General features: G+C 44.6%; 1 protein-coding gene across 2 annotated transcripts in view; it reads right to left on the reverse strand.

The window, feature by feature from the left end:
* The window catches only part of LOC140455410 (netrin-G1-like), a 109,083-nt gene that overhangs the window by 73,954 nt on the left and 23,054 nt on the right, over positions 1-12,075 (reverse strand). Inside the window, exon 1 of one of the 2 annotated variants that reach the window (XM_072550243.1) lies at positions 619-875. The exons of the other annotated variant lie outside the window; for it this stretch is intronic. The gene's annotated coding sequence lies outside the window, so the exon portion shown is untranslated. Of the gene's footprint in view, positions 1-618; positions 876-12,075 lie in introns of those variants that run through there. 2 annotated transcript variants of the gene reach the window in all.

The following is a 12,075-nucleotide window of genomic DNA, read 5'->3' on the forward strand; positions in this document are numbered from 1 at the left end:
AAAGAAATTTGTAATCGCGGGATGTAAAAGGTCCGAACGGAACTCTGCTCCCCTCTTTACAATGTACAGGAGACAGCCGTAAATCTGTCAGCTTTTACAAACCCCAGCACCACCAGCAGCAATGATTCGGGATTTGTTGGAATGGTAGAAAGAGCTCTGTGAACCTATTTTGGATTCAATGTTTAAAACAAAAAGATATCTGAAGACAAAGAAAGCGATTTCAGGTGGAACGAGCTTGGAAATGGTTCGCTGCGCTGTCACTGAAAGCAAACGGAAAAGGTTTCCGAGCTCCTCCAACGCCTCGGCGCAGATCTGCTCGTTAAAGGGCGCTATATCAATGCAATGTCTTGCTGTCCACACGGACTGTCTACATAATTTGGAGGTGCCGGTGTTGGAATGGGATGGACAAATTTAAAAATCACACAACACCAGGTTATAGTCCAAACCTGATATAAACCTGTTGTACTATAAACTGGTGTTGTGTGATTTTTAACTTTGTTCACCGATTGTGATGCTTCACTGATCTTGGGCTGCAGGAGTCTCTCGTCACCAGAAGCTATCCCCACCACCTCCCCCTCCCTCCCTCTCTCTCTGTCGCTGTGTGTGTCTCTCACTCACCGGCTGTTTCTGAAGGGGGTTTCCTACCCCGGGTTACTGCAATCTCCGATTGAACACAGCCAGCTCCATTTTGAAGCTCCCAATTGGAGGCCGCCTTGATGCGCTGAGAGCCCGTGTGTGTGTGTGTGTGTGTCACTGGAGACGGGCCGAAAGTTCCCTCCTCCCCAGAGCTCGGCGCATCCACACCTCCCAGACCCAGAGCAGCAGCAGCGTCGGCGCTGAGTGAATCACACGAAGGCAGCGCTCCCCGGCAGGCTGGGGAGAGGACATCACTTTCGCTCATAGGAAATGCTGAGGCTGGGGAAAACTCTGCCCACACACACACACACACACTTGGGGTTGTGGGGAATGCAGGAGACAGGGATCCGGGCAGTGTGGAGAAGTGAATAAATCAGCAAGTCAGACTCCCTACACAGTGGAAACAGGCCATTCGACCCACTGACTCTCCGGAGAGCATCCCACCCAGACTCACCCTATCCCAGTAACCCTGCGTTGCCCATGACTCATCCACCTGACCCCCCCAACGCATCCCTGAACACAGCAGGGCAATTTAGCATGGATCTATCTACCTAACCTTTGGACTGAGGAAGAAAACCGGAGCGCCGAGAGGAAACCTACGTAGACACAGGGGAGAATGTGCAAACTCCACATAGACAGTCGCCCGAGGCTGGAATCGAACCTGTGAGGCAGCAGCGCTAACCACTGAGCTACCGCGCAGCCCCAAACTCCCCCTCCCACTCACCGCCCCTTTTTTTTGTTGCAGTGTACCTTCTTTCAGTGATGGGTGAGAGACAGAGTGTGTGTGTTATGGGGAACAAAGGAGGCGGAGATGGCCTATCCACCCAGATACCCGTGTGGTGTGTGTACGTTTGATTATAGGGTCGCGTACATCAGTCCTCGGGCCCCCCACCCCCCGCTTCGTTTTAAACATCCCAGGATTCTGTGAGCACTTTTTAAAAAGTTTAATCGGTTGCTTGGACTGACGGAATTGGTTCCGTCTGTGATTCTGTCTTGGTGAAGGGTTATGCCCAAACCGGCGACTTCTCTTGTTCCTGAGATGATGTGATTTTTCCAGTCCCACACTTCAACGACTCTGACTTCTTCTGCACCTGCAGTCCTCACTGTCTCCGTCTGTGATTCCCCTCAAGGTCGAATATCCAGGTGCAGTCTGACGGGTGAATGATGTCCATCGACACAGCGGAATTTGAAGTCGGCTTCACTTAATTGCCCGCCTTCCAGGGCACCGAGAGTTTCGCTCTGAGCGGGAGGCAGATGTGAGACCAGCCCGTCTCTCTTACTGTCGTGAAAGACAGAAAGATCTTTCATTTCTCTAGCGCCTTTCGTACGCCCGCAGGACCGGTCCAAGCATTCACAAACAGTGAAGCATAATTGAAGCACAGTTGTTATTGCACGCGTGCCACCTCTCCTGTGCATTATACCATCCCTTACTCACTGTGGGGTACTATCCGTTCTTGCCCGCAGTTATGTAAGAGTCCAGTTTCATTTTCCTGATTGCCTTAACTCTACCAATCACTTCATCTCTGATTTTATTCCCCACAGTCCCACTGGACTCAAGTCTAAAATGGTGAATTTATATTCCAGAATATATCAAATCACATCATTATCCGGTCTGCTACATTTATCTCAACCATAATATTTTAATATTATACTAATTGCTCAGGGAACACCATACAGTCGATTGGTTGAGTAACATTTAAGTCTAAAGGTAACTGTTAGCGAGCTGCCAAATGGGAGATAAATATTGGTCTGAAGACACAGCAGAGATCTTTGCTGCTCTTCATCAAAATAGTGACAATGGAATATTTAAGACATTTGAAATGGTCGATGGGGTATTGATCTAACGCTCATCCAAATGATTGTATAGTGTAGCATACCCTCAGTACTCACTGTCCCACAGTGCAACATTCCCCCAATACTGACGCTCCGACAGAGCGGCACTTCCTCAGCACTGACCCTCTAATAGTGCAGCACTCCTTCAGTACAGACCTCTGACAGTACAACGATCCCCCAGTAGTGAGCCTTTGACCGTGTCAAAGGGTCAGTTAGACTCAAAACGTCAGCTCTTGTATCTCCTTACAGATGCTGCCAGACCTGTGAGATTTTCCAGCATTTTCTCTTTTGATTTTGACACTCCCTCAATACTGACTCTCTGAAAATACGGCAGTCCTTCAATACTGACTCTGACAGTACGGCACTTTCTCAGTAGTGACCATTTGATAGTGCAGTACTCCCTCAGTGCTGACCGTCTGACAATGCAGCACTTTCTCACTACTAACCATCTGACAGTGCAACACTTCTTCAGTACTTACTCTCTGACAGTGCAACGCTCCCCCAGTACTGAATCCTCTGATGGTGTGGCACTCCATCAGTAATGACTCTCTGTCAATGCTGCACTCCCTCAGTACTGAACATCTGACAGTGCAGCACTCCCTCAGTACTGACCCTCTGACAATGTGGCACTCTCCCAATAGTAACCCTCAGTTCAGACACTCTGACAGTGCAACACTCCTCCAGTACTGACCCTCTGATCATGCAACACTCCCTCAGCACTGATCCTTTGACAGTGCAGCAATCCCTCAGTACTGACCCTCTGACAGTGTGACTTTCTCCCAATACTGACAATCTGACAATGCAGCACTCCCTCATTACTTCACTTGGAATGATGGCTGAATCATAGCTGAGGCCTGTGAACTGGGACTTGAACCCACATTCTTTACATTCTGAGATAACACTGCTACATGTACTAAGGCAAAGCTAAGACCTTCAACAGATCATTTTTCACCCACCCATTAAACTGAATATTGGATTTGTGTGTAAGATATTTGTGATTAGATTCCCTACCATGTGGAAACAGGCCCTTCGGCCCAACCAGTCCACACCGACCCTCTGAAAAGTAACACACCCAGACCCATTTTTCTCTGACTAACGCCCATAACACTATGGCAATTTACCTGACCTGCACATCTTTGGACTGTGGGAAGAAACTGCAGCACTTGGAGGAAACCCACGCAGACATGGGAAGAATGTGCAAACTCCACAGACAGTCTCCCAAGGCTGGAATCAAACCTGGGACCCTGGTGCTATGAGGCAGCAGTACTAACCACTGAGCCACCATGCCACTCCTGTAGACTGATCAAAGATTCTCACACACTCCCTCCCTTGATGTTGGAATATAGTCAATTTATCTGGTGTTAGTAGAATCATTTCTATATTCATCGTCAATTGGGAATCAGAACCAATTATTTCATACCATTATCATAATGTGATAATTTTTTCAATGTTTTGAGCACTTTAAGCATTCATTCTTGGAACCCAAGCATCACTGGCCAGGACAGTGTCACTAGACTTCCTTTATTCATCTGTGGGATGGCGGCATTACTGGCAGGCTGGCATTTATTGCCCATCCCTAGTTGCCCCTTTGAGAAGGTGATGGTGAGCTGCCTTCTTGAACCACTGTAGTCCACCTGCTGTGGATTGGTCCACAATGCTCTTAGGGAGGGAATTCCAGGATTTTGACCCAGTGACAGTGAAGGAACAGCAATATATTTCCAAGTGAGGATGGTGAGTGTCTTGGAGGGGAACTTGCATTAGTGGTGTTCCCATGTATCTGCTGCCCTTGTCCTTCTAGATGGAAGTGGGTGTGGGTTTGGAAGGGGCTGCCTCAGGATCTTTGCTGATTTTCTGCAGTGCATCTTGTATGAGGGTCGATGGTGGAGGAAGTCAATGCTTGTCGATGCTTGTGGCTGTTTGCATCACCATTTTCTCTTGATAGATGCTGCTGGACATGGTGAGTTTTCCAGCAACTTGTGTTCGTATTCCTGACAGCGTTGACCGCTCTTTGGCATGACAAGATTGTTTATTCCTTCAACTGGACTAAGTTTGCTCACCATTATCCCCCGAGATGGTGGTGGTTGGGAGGGGAGGATGGGGGTGCTAATGACGGTAGAATTTCACAAAGTACCTCACAGGTGTATTAATGTCATAAGGTAGAAACCACTGACGGCCAGTGTGTGAACAGTAAGATACCATCAACATCAATGATTTAAAGATCATTAATCTGATTTTGGTGGCTTTTGAAATACCTTGGAATCAGTGGACACAGAATGGTATGGTTTTCGCTTTATCCTGTGACAGGAAATGGGGCTAGTCAGGCTTTCCTGCCTCTGGGTACATTGTAACATCACCAGCCAAGAGACTGGATGAGGAGAGGGGCAACTGAGGGAATGGACCCCTGATGACATTGTCTCCCAGTGAAGCAAGGGAGGTGCCACAGAATTAGGAATGTGGCTCTTCCACAGCAGTGGACAGGATTATCACTTGAGGCAGTGGTGAATGTTGGCAGCTGAATGCCACCATTCACAAACTGACAGAAGTTTGCAGAGTCCTCTCTGCATTGCTTGCCTTCTCAATCTACATTTATGCCCATCACTCAGTCTTCATCTTTTTTTTTCTGCTCTGCCTCTCTGTCCACTCTTCCCTTTCTTCTTCTATTTCCATCTATCTCTCACTCTCACCCTTCCCCTTGCCCCACTGCCTTACTCTGTCCCTCCCTTTGTTTCCTCAACTCTCCCCCTATTTTTGCTTAGTCACTGTCTGTCTCCCATTCTGATTTTTCCTCCATCCTTCTCTCTTCTCCCTTATTGTAAAAATAATCTTTTTATTCATGTATTTTGTGTAAACTAAACAAAGTGGTGGTTTGAAATTGCCTGCTGCCTCGTAATGGACAATTTCAGTTCCTCCGTTTTAAAAATGGATCCATTCGCCTGTTGTCATCTCTTCTCCAGCACAAAGTTCTGCTGTTCATTCAATTCAATGTTCAGCGGAACACTGCCCTCAGATCAGTAGGGGGCAGCGGTGCCACTCAGGGGACAGTACCACCACTGCAACAGACAGTATTTTGTGTCAAAAAAATCCCCAAACTGTGACAGATGCAATTACAAAAATCATTCTTCAACTGCTCACTGATGTGACGATTATGTGGAAACTGAAAATCACAGAACTATGCAGGACAGAAGCCATTCAGTCCATTATGTTAGAATGTTGAAGCAATCAGTACTGTGTCCCACCCTTCCCCATTTTCCCACATCCCTGCAAATCCTTTCCTCTCCGAGTATTTGTTTGATTCCCTTTTGGACGATAATGTTAAGTGAGCTTTCAAGGACATGTTCATCTGCGGGAAGGGTTCCCCTTTCATTACTCCATTAAAATATTTCAACAAGTTGATTACATCTTCTTCATATCTATTCTACTCTTGTTTGTCAGATTATCAGATAACTGTTTCTGGGAGCATTTATGTTGTATCTTATGCCTAGCTTAATCTGTCATTGTTGGCTCCTGATGATTTTTAATATTTGGATCAACCCTTCACAAAAACAGTAGACCTAACTCAGGAAGAGACAAAAAAACTGTAGATGCTGTAATCCAAGCTAGACAAGCAGCAGGCAGGAAGCCAGGCAGCATCAGGAGGTGGAAAAGTCAATGTTTTGGGTGTGACCCTTCTTCAGAACTGGTTGTGGGTGTAAGAGGAGCTGCAGATAAAGGTGATGGGGTGGCAGGGTGGTGAAGTGGGGATAGGTGAAAACAGGTAGAGGGTACAACCTATTGGATGATGGGAAGAATGAATCTGGTTGGTCACCGGTAGGAAGGGTCAATGAGAACAATAGAAGGGAGGGGAGGGGTTAGGAAGGGAGTTGGGAGATGGGAAGGGAGGTTACTTCAAATTGGAGAACTCAATATCGAGTCCTTCGTGCTGTCGGCTGCCCTGGTGGAGAATGAGCTATTGTTCATCCAATTTTTAGTTTGATTCATCGTGGCATTGAAGGAGGACTAATTCCTCCCATCGACCAACCAGGTCACACTGTTCTGAAGTTGAAGGCGTGTACTGTACCTTTAGGAGAGAGTGAATGCTGTTTTGCATGAGGGCTTACTAGCACCTGTCATATGCCTAGCTAACAGTCACAGAGTGTACTGGAAAATTGAAAATACATAGTATTTAGCTGTGAAATAGATACCTGAGTTCGTTCATGTTTTGACAACAATTTGAATTTAGCCAATCAGTTTAATTTATGCCCCAGGATACTAAAACCCAACTGTATTTGAATTTATTGTTTTACAATATAGGGTAAATTGCCCCTGCTAATTTAAACTCTTGACGTGAAAAATAGATTGGTTTTCATTTTCCACCAATTTGTCCTGAAATAAGGATAGAGGTATACAAAATTATGAGGGGCATGGATAGGATAAATCGACCAAGCCTTTTCCCTGGGGTTTGGGGAGTCCAGAACTAGAGGTCATAGGTTTAGGGTGAGAGGGGAAAGATATAAAAGAGACCAAAGGGGCAACTTTTTCCACACAGAGGATGGTACATGTATGGAATGAGCTGCCAGAGGATGAGATGGAGGCTGGTACAATTGCAACATTTAAGAGGCATTTGGATGGGTATATGAATAGGAAGGGTTTGGAGGGATATGGGCCAGGTGCTGGTAGGTGGGACTAGATTGGGTTGGGATATCTGGTTGGCATGGACAGGTTGGACCAAAGGGTCTGTTTCCATGCTGTACATCTCTATGACTCTATCTCTTTGTCCTGTGGATGATGCACCCTTGGTTCCTACATGCAGTGAATAAGACTGGATTGTGTTACAACTTAGGGAACCCCCTGCTAATTTAAACCAGAAACACTGAAAAGATTACAATCTGTTAAAATTTGAGAGGCAAAGAACTATTCCAAAAGTCACTATTTAAAGTAAAAATTAACAATTTTATTTTTTTAAAGTCTAACAGAGAACAATTAACTAGTAACTATTCACAACTCCTTTCTTGAACCTATCTTTTACTTACCCATCTATAATAATTGTTTGATAAAACCCTGATTAAGATTTACCAAAAAATTCAAACTTCAAAATCAGTCGAATCTTCTCTTTGTCTCTTTCTCTGTAAATTTGCTCTCCAACTCGGTGCCGATGTTTTTTTCTGTGCAAACCCCTCCTCCAGACAGGTACCTCTCAGAGAGTTCTTACGAGAAGCGTACAGCTGTTGGTCTTTTGGCAGTTTTCTCTCAAGTGTTCAATTTTTTTCCAGTTTTATACTTGGAAACATTGGATCGTTTCATTGGTTTTCAATATTGTCAAAATACCAAATTCAAACTTGATTAGAGGTCGGTCTCATGAGGCCAAATTTAAACTGATTGGCCGAATTTGAACTGTTTTTGTCTCATAGCAACCCAGCCAGTGCCAGCTGTTCTGACCAAGCATTACATTGTTACCTTGTTCCATATACTCTGTGCCTCCTTAAGGCCTTGCTAGCTTTCAATTCTCTTAAAGGTACAGTACCCCCTACACCTTCATAACAATTGTTTTTGCCAGCCTTGAACCAATTAGGTAATTTGATGTTTGGGGTATAAAAAACACAGGCATTTTGAAAGTCCGACAGAGAGAAAGTAAGACTGCCATTCAAAAACACTCTCTATCAAGCATATCTTTGTCATATGACACATCTTTGCAGTCAAAGGCAGAAGGTGACCCAGAGAGATCTTCAGCCGAAAGAAGAAGGATACCAGAGATGACAGCCATTGTGTGGCTTTGAAATTAAGTTGATTTAATTTCAATATGGGTTTTTATTGCAACAGTACATTTTTATACAGCTGGAGGCAGGTAACAAGCAGTTAAGAGAAAGTGGGGCTTAGAGTTGTGAATAGAGTTGTTTAATTTTAACTTTTCAAGTGAAAGAGTAAATTGATACTATTTTTCTTTAAATAGTGGAATTTGGGATTTCTCTTTCACTCATACTTTAACATACTATGGGGCGAGTTGAGCTTTTCTGGGCGTTTGATTTAATTAGCAGAAGGGCTCACCGGCGTGTCGTAACAGTGCCCTCTCCCTATCCCCACCTCACTACCCTGCTTCCCCCCATCCCTGTTATCTGCAGCTTCTCTTACACCCATCCCCAGTCCTGAAGAAAGGTCACACTTGAAACATTGACTTCTCCACCACCTGATGCTGCCTGACTTACTGTGTTCTTCCAACCTCCTACTCTGGGGGCAAGTTGAACCTGTGACATTTTGGTCCAGGAGAAAGTGAGGTCTGCAGGTGCTGAAGAATTGAAAAGTGTGGTGCTGGTAACGCACAGCAGATCAGGCAGCATCCGGGGAGCTGGAGAATTGATGCTTCAGACCTAAGCCCTTCATCAGGAATGTGGTGGGGTGGGGTGGGGGGGCAGTGGGGGTGGGGGGGTGAGGTGAGCAGTGGTGGGGGGAAGGGGGCTGAAAGATAACTATTTTGCACCAGGCATGTGAACAATCTGACTGCATGCCACGTTCCTAAAAATGTGCAGGGTCGCTATTACCAAGTCACCACACAACCAACTACTAATTAGGCCTGAACCTGCTTTGTTTCCATGCTCAAATATTTGCAGATTAGTAAAGTCACAGGCTTGATAGTTGGTGTTGACTTGATCTGTAATCTGTGTTTATTGAAACATTCCAGACAAAACAGGGAGAATTTCTCCTGAAGCATTGTGAGGATTAAATTAACTAATTCACAGGGTTGCATATACAGAGGACAGACAGCACAGTCTGAGGGGATGGATCTCACCCCGTGTATAGTGGGGACAGACAGTTCAAGCTGAGGGAATGAATCTCACTCAAAACAACACAGAAAACAGCAAAACATTCCCCAGGCACAATAACAGGAGAGGAGACAAACTTGACTCTGAGAGAGCTTTATTAGATTCGGGGGAGTGTTTAACAATATTATCACAAGTGTTCCAGTATCCATAGCGACAAACAATTCAGCACTGCTCCATTGAATTCAACTGATGATATTTTTCCCAGCATAGGGAGTAGAAGCTGCAACCTAATTCACACCCTTCAGGTATGCAAAGTGAGCTCTTCAGCCTAACTTGCATGTTGAAGATTTGCCCCTGATGCTAAAAGCATCCTGCCAGAACAAAAAGAAGCCAATAGGCACATTGAGTCTGCACCAATTCTCTGAAGTCCATCCTGCCCAGATTCACTCCACATTTACCATGGTTAACCCACCTGGCCTGCACACTATGGGCAATTTAGCATGGCCAATCCACCTAACTTGTTCATCTTTGGACTGTGGGAGGAAACCAGAGTGCCTGAAACAAACCCCCGCAGACATGGTGGGGGGGGGGGGGGGGGGGGGGGGGGGGGGGGGTGGTGGGGGGGAGGGGAATGTGCAAATTCCACACAAACAGTCACCCAATGCAAGGCTCAAACCCAGGTCCTTGGTGCTGTGAGGCAGCAGTGCTAACCACTGAGCCACCCAAATGCTTTGTTCAGTTTCAAGAACTCAATGTTAACAGGATTTTAAAATATCACACTGCCACAGCAACCAATTCAACAATTACTGCTCTTTCTCCACAGTCTGTTTAATAATTCAATTACATTACAAAAATATTATCATGGAATCATTGAATGACAGAGCTAGAAGGAGATCATTTGATGATCCTGCCTATGCCAGTCAGAAAGGCTGAAATTAGTCCCACATTCTGTAATTTTAACTATAACTTAAAAAAATATAGCTTTATAAATTGTCCCATTCCATTTTGAAAGTTACGACTGATCTCCTTACACTGCCTTTTCAGGCAGCCTGATACAAATTATGGCAATTAACTGCACAGAAACAATTCTTAGTCTCTCACTCTGGAGCAGAGAGTTTGAGTTGTAGGGATAAGCTGGGACTTTTGTCGCTGGAACACAGGAGGTTGAGAGATGACTTTATAAATCATGAGAAGTATGGCTAAGGTGAATAGCAGGTCTCGTGTCCCTAAACTGGTGGACCTCAAGATGAGCAGGCATATTTTTAAGGTGAGAGGAGAAAGACATGCGAAGCAATTTTGTTTTACACAGAGAGTAGCTCGTATGGGAATGAACATCCAGAGGCAATGGTGGATGCAGATACAGTTAAAGCATTTATTAGATATATACTTGAATAATAACTGTTTGGAGGGATAATTTATTTCTCTCAGTGGATGGTGAACTCAATGCCTGAAGGGATGCTTGAGTCAGAAACACTCATAACTTTTAAGCAGTGTTTACTAATTAACTTGCAATGCCATAGCCTCCAGGGCTATGGGCCAAACATAGCAGGTGGGGCTAGTTTAGTTTGGGATTATGGTCAGCATGGATTGGTTGGAGTCTGTTTCTGCACTGTATGGCTCTATGAATTTGTGACTCTAATTTTTATTTTGTCAATCATCTTTAATCTGTGCCCCCTGGCAACTGACCCTCTGCCACTGGAAACTGTTTCTACTTATTTTTGCTGTGTACTTTAAAACGAGATGAGATTATAATTACAAATCAACACTTAGATGTCAGGTGGATGATTCTGTCCAACCCTGGGAGCTGCACTTTATGAAGAGGCTACAAATGAGATTTATAAGATTGGAACCAGGAATATGGGACTTCAATTAGTATGGAAAGACTGAAAACACTGAGCTGATGTCTTAGAAACCCTACAATATGGGATCAGGCCATTCAGTCCAGAGCAACTCTCTAAAGACCATCCCTTAAACCCTGCATTTCCTATGTCTAATCCACCTTATTTACACATTCCCCGGACACCGTGGGCAATTTAGCATGGCCAGTCCACCTGAACTACACATTGTTGGACTGTGGGAGGAAACCGGAACACCTGGAGGGGATCCACAAGGAGAATATGCAAACTCCACAGCCCAGTGCAGTAGAGAGATTGCTCTCATGGGTGGGGTCCCTGGCTGTATGAAGCAGCAGTGCTAACCACTGAGCAGAGAAGGTAAAGAAGAGATTTAACAGAGGTGCTCAAAATCATGAGGAATTCTTTGTAAAAGTCAAGAAAAACAATGTGTAGCAGCACAAGAGTCAGTAAGCAAAGGACACCGCGATGAATACTCTCCTAATATGCTGTATCATTCTAAGGTTCTAAGTTTCCATTACAATTGTATCACCTTACAATTACATTATGTAACATTTCACCAACTTGCAAACCTAAAAGATTACAATGGAGATAAAAAACAATTTTGCTTATACGCAGAATTATAAATAAAAAGTTCTTTCCTGTGAGTGGCCGATTTCAGTCATTAGAAGTAATGCTGAGATCTTACTCAGAAAATAAACCCAGGCATGCAATTTCATATTTCTCAATGCAGTTAACATTACAGTAAATTCATGCACAGAGTAACTGTGGGCTTCATCTCTGGCTCACTTCAAACTTCTGCTCTTCTGTGGCAATTGTTTTATCCTTTACACAAAGCTTCTGATTGAGGTCCATTGGTTAAACATGAAGATTCTGGACAGAGCTGGAAATGGTCATCATCCTTCAAGCCTCTGGCCTAGACTTTGGGTGAAATAAGATCCGAAAAGTAAGGTTCTTATTGGGCCTGTCACTGTGACTCTGAGACCCTTACCTGAACAAGTCAATTTGGTTTTATAAGA

Source organism: Chiloscyllium punctatum, chromosome 30 (genome assembly GCF_047496795.1).
Source record: "Chiloscyllium punctatum isolate Juve2018m chromosome 30, sChiPun1.3, whole genome shotgun sequence".
Lineage (NCBI taxonomy): Eukaryota > Metazoa > Chordata > Chondrichthyes > Orectolobiformes > Hemiscylliidae > Chiloscyllium > Chiloscyllium punctatum.